At 55.2% G+C, this 12,749-nt stretch overlaps 1 protein-coding gene across 3 annotated transcripts in view; it reads left to right on the top strand.

Moving 5' to 3' along the window:
- Window positions 1-781: 781 nt before the first annotated feature.
- Window positions 782-12,749, top strand: part of VANGL2 (VANGL planar cell polarity protein 2) — a 28,202-nt gene continuing 16,234 nt past the window's right edge. The window contains exon 1 of one of the 3 annotated variants that reach the window (XM_027977083.3): window positions 782-1,060. The gene's annotated coding sequence lies outside the window, so the exon portion shown is untranslated. Of the gene's footprint in view, window positions 1,061-1,346; window positions 1,696-12,749 lie in introns of those variants that run through there. The other 2 variants (XM_042256530.2, XM_042256522.2) reach the window with 2 other exon arrangements.

Consider the following 12,749-nt stretch of genomic DNA (forward strand, 5'->3'; position numbering starts at 1 on the left):
GGGGCCTCTCTCCCCCGCCATCCAAACTCCCGGGCGCCCTCGTCGTCCCCCCCTCCCCCACTCCCCCAGGGCAGGGTTCCCTTTGTAATTAATCCCAACGCTCAAACCAGAGGGGAGGAAAAAAGTGTTAATGAGAGAGCATCCCAGACTGACTGGGCGGTCGCCGCTCGCAGCTAGAACACCAAGTAATTAAATTATTTTGGGAAGCGGGGGGGATATGGTGGTGACTGTCAGAAAAACTCCCGTATGAATGGCAAGAAGGGAGCGTTTCTCGCCAGTAATTAAAATCAAGGATGACTTTCTCTTCTCGCAGCCCTCGGGGGGTAAAACTCAATCTTTCCACGTCCCAGATTCCACTGGATTTCGTGTAGCCGGGTCTGTGGCCCTAAGAATTGAACATCGCCATCCCCGAGGGTCTGGGGGCTCGGTCTCCCGCAGGCGGGTAGAGGGAAACAGCCCCAGGAGGGGCTGCGGGCTGGGCCCAGCCCAGGAATCGAGGCATCTCCCAGACCACCGTCCCGGGCCGGGGTCACAGCCCCGCTGCCGATTCCCAGGATCCTGGGGGGCCGCCGGGCATCTGGATGCGAAGGGCTGGGGGGGAGGCGGCGACTCGGGGAAGAGCGGGGCCGCAGACAATGGACGCGGCGGCGGGCGGGCCGGCGGCTGCGGGAACAGCCGGGAGGCGGCACCCGGGAGCGCGCGCTCCCCCGCCCCCTGCACCCCCTCGGCTCCCGTCCCCTCCCCCTCGGCCCCCTCCCCCTCCTCCGCGGGCTCCCGATCTGATTCCTGATCCCTGATTCCTTGATCCTTGGTCCCGCCATGGGAGCTTGAGCGCCCCCACTCCCCTCTGGCCCCCTGCCCCCGGGGCCCTGAGGGGGAAGAGACAGCGGTCTGGGACGGAAAGGGGGCGACCGGACTCAGGAGCCCCCCTCTACACCCCCCAGCGTCCGCGCTGCCCATCTACGAGCGCGGAGTTCGGAGCGACCCGAACGCTGCGGATACAAAGGCGCCGGGCCGAGCCGGGCGCCGGCCGAGCCCACCCGGCAGTTCGCAGCGGCGGGTGAGTGCCGGGCCGCGGGGGCGCGAGCAAAGTTTGAAAAAAAAAAAAAAAAAAGAAACAGAAAGAGGGACAATCATGCAAGGGGCCAGGGGTGCCCAGCCCCGGAGCGAGCGGGGTGGCTTATGGGGAAAGGGGGCGTGGGGTAGCCCCCTTCCGGTCCATCCCCCCACTGCACAGCGGAGTGCCCCCCAACTTTGGGGAGAGGAAGGGGCGCTTGGGGAGGGGGCGGAGCCCGGGCCTGGAGAGCCGGGGACTTTCCTGGGCCCGGGGCCGGGGCGGGGGCCTCAGCGTTCCCAGGGGAGCCGGTTGGAGCTGGAGACTCGGGAGTGTGTGTGTTGGAGGTGGAGGCAGAGGCAGTGAAAGGATCGCAGTCTGGAGGTACTGGAAGGCGAGGATGTTTAGGGGTGCATACACACCTCAGGAGTGTGGGGAGGACCCCGGGCAGGTATGCGTTCAGGGCGTGAGGTGGAGTCCCGGCAGCCGCCCGAGGGGAGTGGAGGAGGCGTGTGTGCGGCTGGAGGATGGGACTGGAGGCTGGAGACCCCGGCACTGTATCCAGGGGCCCAGAGGACAGGCGCCGGCATCCTTCTCTCCACTTGTCTCTACTCGTCTAAGGGGCTGTGGGCTCTGCATTGGTGAGTTTTAGAGGCTTGGTGAAGCATCAGTGTGCGTGATTCTTTTGTTTTTGTGTATGTGTGCGCCTTGACATGCTGCGTGTCCCTGCAGGTGGGCCCCTAGATTTGGAGATGAAGGTGTTTTTCTGTGCCCGAGTGTGTGTGCACGCAAGGAGCAGCTGATCATCCATGTGTGGTGTGTTTGGATATGTATTTATGGGTATATTCTGGGGAAGGGGTGTGTGTCTCTGTGTGTGAACTGGGGAGGGGTTTATGGGAAAGGTTCTGAGGAAAGTGGGTGTGTAAGAGCAGAATAGGGTGTACCTGGGTAGGTGTGTGTACACCTGTGTACTAGAAAGAGATGTGAGTGAATCTGTGTTCTCTTGTGTACAACCTGTGTTGATAGATAAGTGCCACCGTGTGCCTGCCTTAGGCGGTGTGTGTATTTCTGAGTGTGTGTTGGGGGTACTGCCACTTGCCTCTGCAGGCGGATTTTCTTGGCAGGGAGCCCAAAGGGAGGGCTGTACCTGCCAAGAGGGGTTCTGAGGCTTCTTGGATGCCCTGCCCCGGTTTTGAGGGTAGTGCCTTAAGTATTTGAGACCCCTGAGGTACCTGTTTTGGGAAATGGGCTTTTCTAGATAAAGGTTGTGTGCGTGGTGGGGAATATGGAATAAGGATTTGGGTTGTAGTCCAAGGGGAGTCTGGGGGATTGGAGAAGTCAGGGAAAAGAATCAGAGGGATATCCTCTTATTCCACCTTATAGATTGGGTTCTTGTACTTGGAGAGGCCACATTCTTGGCTTCTCAGCCTATGTTCAGCCCCCTCAGGCCCCACTTGTCTTGTAAAGCCGCCTTGGAGTTTGCTGCTTCAGAGCCCACTCACTGCCCTGCCTCTGGGATCCTACAGTTCCTGAGGAGTCTGGGGATTCTGGTATGGGATAGAGGCGGGGGAAGAAGCATGTCCGGAGGGATGAGACCTGGTCCGGACATCTTTGGTTCTCTGTTGCACGGGGTTCAGAAGGTGGCATGGGAGCTCTGGGGAGAGCAGAGGGGGATGTTTTCTCAGGAGTTTGTACAGATTTATCTCACAGTTTCCCCCTTTTTCCTGGTGAGAAGCATGATTGGGGTGGAGATGCGATCTGGGGCCAGGTCTGAGGGTGATGGATAGGGGGCTCAACTTGGCAGGAGGGTGGCTGTCCCTATGTCGAGGCAAGCGCCCATTGAGGGCTGTTTTCTCTCTGTTATTATTTCTCTTTTGGGATGAAGGGGAAGGGCGGGCATGCATCTTGTTTGCACATCTCACTCTCAGTCATTTTCCTCTTGCTGCCAGAGGAACTGGTCGAGGCATCCAGCTTTAGAAGCTGCGACTGTGAAGGCACAGGCCTGTCAGGGTCTCTGGGTAATTCCCTAATGGGAGTCCTTGAGGGCCATGTGCAATTGGAATGCTTGCATTTTAGCCCCCAGGGCTCCCCACCTTTCTTAAGTGGTAAGAGCAGTAAGAGTTGGAAAATGTTGGGACTAGAAGTGGGGCAGAGAAGGAAAAGACTGGATTAAAAAAATGCGTGGTTGCCCCAAACCTGACACCTATCCGTTGGGTAAGGTTCCCAGGGGTGAGTGAGGCACTTGAATCTAGGATGGTGTGCTCTGGGGTACCTTGTTTGTGTCTGTCCTCTGACTGAATGCATGATATATTATACTGGTGTGTTTGGGGGGTGAGGAGCTCTTCCAAGGAGGAGGACTTGTGGTCAGACCTTAGGAAAGGCCGCCTTTGAAAGTACTTCAGATTGGAACTAGTGGTCAAGTTGGCCCCTTCGCCCCCACTGTCTTGCTCCTTCCTCTCTCCCTCTAATTCTTTTGGGGGCTGACCTCTCTGGTATGCCCCCTTGGCTCCTTCTGCTTCTTCAAGACCTGAGGAAGGGTACCCTTCCCTGGCTCTAGAGCAGGACAGACTTTTATTTGCTCATTTGGTTTCCAAGAGCCCCTTCCAGTCAAAGGGGCATGAACTTGACTTATAGAAGCTTCCAGCAGAAAGGGAAGACATCTGGGACCCCCACCCCCATCCCCTGAGTTTGAGGATCTCCAGTCTTCTTTGCTATTTTCCCCCAGCATCTCACACTGTGAGGCCAAAGTGAAGAGTCCAGCAGAGTTGGCTGAAATTAGGACTTAGAAGTGTCAGGACATTGGGCAAGTTCTTAAAACCCATTCCTTAGCCTCTGAGATGTCTTAAGACACCATCTTCCCCCGCCCCAGACTGGGCCTCCTTCCCTGGATGTCAGCTTGCAGTTAAGTTCTGGTTTTGCCACTTCCTAGATCTGAAACCTTGGATAGACTAGATAACTTTTGAAGCCTCACCTGTAAAATGGAGTTAATAATAGGCCCTACCTCTTAGGTTTATGAGGATTGTGCCTGTGTGCTAAGTTACTTCAGTCATGTCTGACTCTTTGGGATCCCATGGACTGTAGCCCACCGGGCTCCTCTGTCCATGGGGATTCTCCAGGCAAGAATACTGGAGTGGTTGCCATGCCCTCCTCCAGGGGATCTTCCCACCCAGGGAATGAACCCGCGGCTCCTGGGACTGCTGCACCGCAGGTGGATTCTTTACCCCTGAGCCACCAGGGAAGCCCGTTTATGAGGATTAAATGAAGTAATAGAGAGCACTTCACACAGTGCCTGGCACTTGGGACGCCCTCACCAAGTGATAACTGGAACGGTTCATGTTCTGATGGATGATTAGTAAGGGAGTGGGTTCTGGGTTGGGGGTGGAGAACTAGACATTGGTTCTGCACTTTTTCTGGCAGACCATGTTGGGCACTGCCTACTCTCTGCCAGGTGCTGTGTGAAGTACAGGCATGGAGGGTGAAGAAGATGGGCTTTGACAAGGCAGACGTGCATAAACATGCCGATTCACTGTAACCCCGTGAGTAGTATACGGAGGTGTGTTGAGGCTACCAGAGCATGGAGCAAAAGTGCTTGGTCCAGGTGTGGGTGGCAGGGAGACATCCCAGAGGAGATGTGCCCTTCATTGGAAGTTTTTGTTGTTGTTCTGTCGCCCAGTCATGTCTGACTCTTTGTGACCCCATGGACAGCGGCACGCCAGGCTTGTCTGTCCCTCACCATCTCCTGGAGTTTGTCCAAGTTCATGTTCTTTGCATCAGTGATGCCATCCAGCTATATCATCCTCTGATGCCCTCTTCTCCTTCTGCCTTCAACCTTTCCCAGCATCAGGGACTTTTCCAATGAGTTGTCTGTTCACATCAGATGTCCAAAATACTGGAGCTTCAGCTTCAGCATCTGTCCTTCCAGTGAATATTCTCCCTTAAGATTGTCTGGTTGGATCTCCTTGCTGTCCAAGGGACTTTCAGGAGTCTTCTCCAGCACCGCAGTTTGAAGGCACCAATTCTTTGGCATTCTGCCTTCTTTATGGTCCAACTGTTACAACTGTACATAACTGTATGTGACCACTGGAAATTGTTTAACTGAGGTGAAATTCACAAAACATAAAATTAGCCAGTTATTGATTTATTTTGGCTGCACATGCAACCTGTGGGATCTTAGTTCCCCCATCAGGGATTGAACTTGCACCCTCAGCAGTGAAAGCATGGAGTCCTAACCGCTGGACCACCAGGGGATTCCCTAAAGTTAGCTGTTTTAAAGTGAACAGTGGCACTTCGTACACCTATAGTGTTGTGCAACCACTGCCTCTATCTGAAAACGCTTTCATTATCCCCAAAGGAAACCTGTACGCCTTAAGAGGTTGCTCCCCGTTCCCTTTCTCCCAGCCCTTGGCAAATACCAGCCTGCATTCTATCTCTGTGGGTTTACCTATTCAAGATATTTCATGTAAATGGAATGGTGCAATGTGTGACCCTTTGTGTCTGACTTCCTTCACTTAACCTAATTTTTTCATGGCTCATCTACGTTAGAGCATCATAACTCCACTCCTTTTTGTGGCTGAATGATATTTCACTGTGTGGATCAAACTTTGTTATTCAGTGGTTAAGTCATGTCCGACTCTTTGCAACTCTGTGGAATGCAGCACGCCAGACTTCCCTGTCCTTCACTATCTATCTCCCAGAGTTTGCTCAAACTCATGTCCACCGAGTCGCTGATGCTATCCAACCATCTCATCCTCTATTGCCTTCTTCTCCTCCTGCCCTCAATCTTTCCCAGCATCAGGGCCGTTTCCACTGAGCTGGCTCTTTAAGTCAGGTGGCTTCATCTTCAGCCTCAGTCCTTCCAGTGAAGATTCAGGGTTAGCCCTGAGGGTCCACCTTAGCTGGATTTAAAGGATGAGTTAGGCAAGCAGGGAGGGATTTGGGAGGGCGCTGCAGGTAGAGGCTGAGCACGAGCAAGAAGGAGCAGGGGTGCCAGGGAGCCGCATGCAGTGGATGTTACTGGATCCTGAAGTATTAACTGGGGGTTTGGCCTCAGTTTTCTTGCCTATGAAACAAAGCCGTGTGTGGTGGATGGGGTTGGAGGTATTAGGGAGAGGAGAGGCTGGGATGTTATTGCGTGTTCTCAGAGTCTGGGTTGCAGATGGGACTTTTTAAAACTTGCTTTCTTTCCTCGTTCCTGGGCAGCTCCCTCCTGTATGCATCTGCCGTCATCCCTGTGGGTACCCATCTTCTTGTTTTACTGGGCACTGACTTCCCCTCTCTCTGAATTGACCTGAAATTTCTCTCACACTCTCCAGGTGGGTGACCCTGTTCATGGGGAGATTTTGATAGCAGAGATGAAGGAAAAGGCCTGGGAGTAAATCCTACTCACACCCATTCCCCAGAAGCCTTCCCTTTTTCTTAATCCTGTCTTTTGCTGATCTGGCTTGGGCAGCCTTCTGTCACCTTTTCTCCTGTGTTCTGGAGGGAAATGAGGTGGGTCAGGAAGAATCCCTCCATTCTTCTCTCCACCCTGCTTGGTGCAGAGTAGAGGCCTCGTATGGCCTCTACTTAATTTCCAAGAGCACTTTGGAAATTAGGTGTTGCTGTGCCTGTCTGATGCCCCTGGCAAGGCTGGTAATTACAGACATGACAGCTGGGAACGGGCTTGGGAGAAGCGGCTTAGAATCAGCAGAGCCGAGGATATCCTGGTAATCAGGGTGGGGCAGTGAGAGGGGAGAGTGGGAAGAAGCTGGGGGCTTGCGTGGGGCGGGAGGCTTGGGGTCTCCTTCTACCACTCCACACACAGCTGGGCTTAGCACCTGCAGGAGAGAAGGAGGTGATTAGACCTCAGGCCCTGCCTCACTCTAAATGTGGAAGGAGGGAGGGGAAGAGAGAGGCTGAGGGATCCGGGAGCCTCCGAGGAAAGAGGCAGAGAGTGGGATGAGGGGTTTCGGCTGCTCTCTCAGACCTGGGTGTGGTCTAGGTTAGAGAGCGGCCGTCATATAGGGGCTGAGGCCAACACGGTAGCCAAAGTGTTGGTTCTGTCTTATTTTGGGTGGGGTCTTACTTCTCACAGTGAGGTTTTGGGAACAGGGAGTGAGTGAAAGGAACTGGCTGCTCACCCTCTATTGGAGAAAGAGGTGGGAAACTAACATTTTATTGAGCATCTATTATGTGCTTGAGTCTGTGATATTCTGTATACATTATTTTGTTGAATCCTCCACCTCCTGAGGTTGTCACCATTATCTCCATTTTGCAGGTGAGAAAACTGAGGTTTATTTAGCAGATGAGAAAGTAGGTTTAGAGAGGGCCAGGGGCTCATCTAAGATTATGTAGCTCCTCAGAGGCTGTGCCAGGTCTGTCTGATGTCATTTCTCTTCCATTTCCCAAAGCGCTCTTTCCACCTCTCCATCCTTTTGTTTCGTTTGTTCAGGCTTGCTCATTATTGCCTTTATTCTTGAACTTGAATAGTTTCCCTGTCTCCTGAAAAGCAGACATGAGTCCAGGTGTCAGCCTGAGATGTAAAAGAAGTCTGTCCTTAGAGAGGGTGTCAGTCTGCTGGAAGAACGGGGGTCTCCCGGGTGGAGCAGCTTACTGGCACAGCCTGGGGCAGGCCTGCCGCCTGGACAGAACATTCTCGGGGGCTGGCCTCTTCCTCTCTGCTGGGTCACTTCGCACGTGGGGGCTCACCGTGACCCATGGAGTCTTGTTTTGTTTGGAAGGGCCTGGCTCTCCCTGGAGAATTTTCTAGCAACCCCCTAACAGTATCCCTCAGATGCCAGAGAGTTTCACCAGAGAGTTCCTGGCTCCCCCACTCTGGCTAGAAGAGAGGGTGTGTCTGTGTAGGGAGTCTGGCCTTTTAAGGAGTGGGGGTGCGCAGAAGCAGGTGCTGAGCCCGAGGAGGTGTGACTGCAGTGACTTAAAAAGCAACCGAGTATGAACAGAAGCACTTATTTTGTCACCGGCTTTACTCCAGGATCGGGGTGGCAGATACAAGGGTTGGGGCATGTTGAGGCCCCTCCGAAAGAGTGAAAACCTCAGGTTGTGGATTTGTCAAGATGGAGGAGGTTGGTTGGTGCTTGGGCCTTCCAGCTGGCGCGGTTTTCCTAGATAAGAACCGGGTGATTTACCAGGCCAGAGGCCCTGGAGTGAAGCAGGAGGAAAAGGTTTTCAGAATGGGGAGACCCGGGTCTGCCACCCCTGCCCCAGTCACGCTGCGTCTCGCACCTTACTGCTTCTGCCACACAAACCGGCCTTTGTTGCCTGTGTCCCCACGTCATAGCTCTTCCCATCCACATGCAGACCTAAGGTGGCTGACTTCTCATCCTGAGAAACTGCTTTCTACTCCTGCTGACCCCACCCCGAGGCGGCGGCTGGGTGAGCAGGCTTTGTAGGTCTCAGGGTCAGGGACGGTTGGGGCCCACCTCGGAGAGCAGGCTGAGAAGAGGGCGAGGTGTGGCCTCTGGGTCAACCCAGCTTGTCGGCCCCCCATGGTCCACCTTCTCCTGGCCCTGAGGACAACTCGGGGCCCGCTTTCCTGCCTGACTCTTCCACAGCTTACCTGGTGGGCACGCAGGGGTTGGGCCTTTGCTCCAGCTGAGGGAGGAAGAAGTCCAGATCCTGGTGGGTGGGAATTAGGGGGCTGCTCATGGGTGAGAATTAAACAGAGGACCCAGCCGCCTAGGAGCCCTGGTTCCCTTCTCACCAGCTCAGCATCTGACTCCCTTCTGGCCTGCCCCTGGGAGAGATGCCAAAGGGATTACTCACCCTTTCTGCCCCATGCTGCATCCTCCCACCCAGGGTTCCCTTCCAGACGGACTGGGAATGGGTCTGGGGGAGTCAGGGAATGGACCGCTGCGGTGTGTGTGCAACATGCGTGTACTTGTGTGCAGTGCGTCGGGAGCAGGGCTTTGAGCGGTGGGGTGGGGGTGGGGGTGCTGGCGAGAAAGCGGAGCAGGTCTCTACAGAACCTGCCTGGCCAGGGCGGGTGGAGCTGGGTGGGGCAGTCAGGAGCCATTCCAGGTTTCCAAGGGGGAATATGAGTGTGGGGGTGCACGTGCGTGTATCTGTGTTCAAGTGTGTTTGTGGACTTGGAGGGTACTCAGCCTCCCCCTTGCTTTAGATAGAGGGCAGTGAGGGAAATAGATGGAGAAAGGCCTGCCTCTGGCTCCGCCAGCTCCTTTCAGCTAGAACGCCAGCTCAGGTATACTGGCTAGGAGCCCAGTCTGAGGCTCCCCTGCCGCCCTCCCCGGCAGGCTCCTTGCACCGGGGTCTGGTGGTGAACAGCCGCATGGGCTGTCTGAGTGACCCAAGCATGGGCCTTTCCCTGGTACTCAGCCCAGGGAGGAGAGGGATCCTGCCCCCTGCCCTAGGGCTCTCAGGATGGTGAGCTCATGTCTGAGGCTGCCCTGGGAGAGTGCCGGGTTTATAGGGCGGGGGCGGGGCTCAGTGCCAGCTTTTGGACTCTTGGGTCCAGCTCTTTCTTACCCTTCGGCCCACTGAGATCCAACTGTTCTCTCTGGCCCCCTGGACTGTATTGTCACTTAAGGACACTGTTTTTTTCAGGGTACAGGAATGAAGGCTGGGGGCGAAACCCCCTTTTGGTCTAGGGCTTGGGGCTGGTCCTGGCCCACTCTGTGCCTCAGCTATTTGTGGTAGAGAGAACCCAGCATGGGCCTTCTGGGATGGAGGGCTTGTCCCCGGTGCACGGCTACATGGGAATGATGAGGAAACGTGGAGATCCTCAGGCAGGAGTGGTTGCTGGGTGGGCAAGGGAACTACCTCTTTAGGGCAAGGGGCTCTTCAGTCTCAACTGTCTCAACAAGCTGAGGCCTGTCCAGTCTCTGTCTCCATGTCACTAGAGAGAAGAAGGGACAGGTAGAAGCCAGTGAATTCCCTCCTGTCCTGGCCATCTTCTAGTCTTGGCTGTTTCAAGAACCGGAGTCTGGAAGGAGTGCCAGAGAGGGACCTGGTCTCACTCTGAGAGGAGCACATCCGAGTCCCAGTGTCAGTGAGGTCTTTCTAGCAAAGAGGCCAGAAAGGGCTGCCTCAGATGCAGTACCAGGAGCGAGTGCCCTTTTTTCTCTGGGCCCTACCTTTTCATCTGTGAAGCTTGGGGTCGCACCTTGGAGGGCCTTTTCTGCGTTAGTGCTGGAGTCTACCAAGAGTTGCGTGGGTCAGCCCACTGTTCCTCCTGTGGTGGGTAGGGTGAGCATGGGGAATGATGCGGGCGCGGTCAGAGGCCCTGGCACTTCCCTCTCCTCCGTGTGAGAGTGTTAGGGGCTGCCTCCCCCAATCCCAACACCAGACACCTCCTGTGTCCACCAGTGTCTGAGAGGGCGGCCTGGATTGAGCATGCCCGTGAGACTCGGAGCGATATGGCAAGGGGAGCACCAAGCTGGACAGTCAGCTGTGACTTGGAAACTGCCCTGCCTCCCGCTAGCTGATGTCTTGGCAAGGGGCTCCGTCTCCGTGGACAGACATCTAGCTCCTTGGATACCGGGCTGGGAGGCGGGCCTTCTGGAGGGTGGGCATCCAGCATTTTGGGTGGAACTCACATTGATATCCTCGGACACTGAGGCTGTGGTGGGGGACGCCTGGGGAGCCATGAGGCTGGGGGCCAACATGGCCACGCCTCCCATGGGTTTTAGTGGGGAGATGGGTGCGCGGTACATGCAGTAAGACCTGGGTTCTTAAAAACAGACGCTTAAAGAAAAATTGAAGTATAGTTGATCTGCACTGCTGTGTTAGTGTTAGATGTACAGCACGGCGATTCAGCCTTTTTGAAGGCTACAGGAACCAGAGACCTTTCGTGGGCAAGGGTCCACAGACAACTCTGCAGGAGAGTTCTGAAGGGGTGATCACGTCCATTTCCTTGCATCCAGGCAGGACCACCCTTCCCCTGTCCTGGGCTGAGGAGAGGAAGGCCATTTGTTTAAAAGATGGTCCGACAAGAGTGCTGCCCCTGTCAGAGGAGAACTTTTGGCCTCCTGTCCTCTTCCTCTTCCTCTTGCCCGCTGCAGCTGGAAGTTCGTTCTGGACTTCTCTGCGAGGGCCTTCCGTGGCAGCACTGGTCTGGAACTCCCGGGCCTGTCTTCCGGGTGCGTATCTGTTCTGTCCCTCCCCACCCTCCTCCGCCTGGTTGCCCTGCCCCCACTGCTTTCCCCAGCCCTGTCTGGGTCGTCATCACTGCCTTCTTTCCCCACTCCTGAAAGGAGCTGGGACCAGTGGTGTGGTGGCCTAGAGCAGTGGGGAGAGGTGGTGGCCAGAGCCGCCCGCCTTCTGGTCCTCAGCCTGCGCCTGGCCAGAGGCTGCTGAGTCTGTGTCCAAGGTCTCACCCACCTAGGCTGCTCCTCCGAGTGGGGCAGTGTGGATGGGTCTAGTCTTGGTCTGCCTTTTGGCCAACACCAAGCCCTCCCATGCCTCCCAGTCTACCCAGGGCCTTACTCCCTCTGCCTGTTGCCAGGTTCTGAGTGTATTTTTTCCAAAGGCCTCTGATTGTTTCCTGAAGAAACCTGATCCCAGAGCTTATACAAAAGCTGGGGCCGCCAGAGGAGAAACCCCATTCTCTCCCGCTCTGTCCCTACCCCCCCACCTCCATAACCTCTCTCGCTTTGGATGCTGGGTATGGGTTCCAGGACCTGGCTGCCATCACCTAGGCAACGGGGGGCTTTGGTTGCCATGGTGATCAATGTGGGAGAAGCTGGGCAGCAGGGACAAAAGCCCCCACATTTCTCCCCCCGGTCCTCACCCCAATCCTCATGGGATGATACTGAGACACATTCCATTAATTTTATTTCTGAAAGGCCTTTGGAGGGGAGAAGGGTCTCCTTTTTGTGACAGACTTTCTCTTCCTTCCCTCACTCCTCTCTGGCCTGTTTTTAACCCCAGATAATCCATGGTTGGCCTGAGCAGGGGGCCGAGTCACTGTGTTTTTGTGTCTGAGGTGGGGTTGGGGGCATGGTGAAAAGCAGTGGAAAATATTCCCTTTTACAGCCTCCCACCCTTTAAACCAGGGCCCTCCCTGCCCTGGACGAAGTCCGGACTTCCCTCCCGGTCCGGGTCCGTCCTGCCTCCCATATTTCCACTTGTTGATCCCATCCAGTGATCCCCTCCCCCACCCTCTTCCCTGGGAATGCTGCCCACCTGGGAGACCCTCCAAACCCCTGATTCCTGGGCCCCATTAAACAAGGGGAACTTCTGCCCTTCTTGTTTCTCAACCTAAGTCCCTCCCCGTAGCCTCTCCAGTGCTTGGGTTAGATTCCTGGGATGCTCCATGAGACAGCAGGCAAAGGTCTCAGAAACTGGGTTCATTTTTGGCCTCTCTGGAAGGGGAGGGAGCAGCATGTTTGGGTGCTTTCTGAATACCTTGAGTTGGGTTGGTAGGAGTGGGAGAAGCAGGCCAGGGGAGCCAGTTTTATGCTGGGCCTTTAATCAGCAGCTGGGAGGAAGGTAGGGAGCTCTAGGCTGAAACAGTTTAGAACAAAGGGTTGGGAGGGGACTGGCACCCTGTCTGGTTTGAAATTTATCTGTAGGGGAAGCACAATGGAATCAGCTTCCCTCCTGGCTGTGTTTGAAGTGGTGGTTCTGATCTGCTGTGTCTGTGTGAGTGTTTGTGTGTGTGACTTTAGTTGTACAAGCAGCAAGATTTATTTATACCACCTTTTTCCCAAGTCTTAGAGGAAGTGTCTGGGGATTG

The sequence above is a fragment of the Ovis aries genome, chromosome 1 (assembly GCF_016772045.2).
Source record: "Ovis aries strain OAR_USU_Benz2616 breed Rambouillet chromosome 1, ARS-UI_Ramb_v3.0, whole genome shotgun sequence".
Lineage (NCBI taxonomy): Eukaryota > Metazoa > Chordata > Mammalia > Artiodactyla > Bovidae > Ovis > Ovis aries.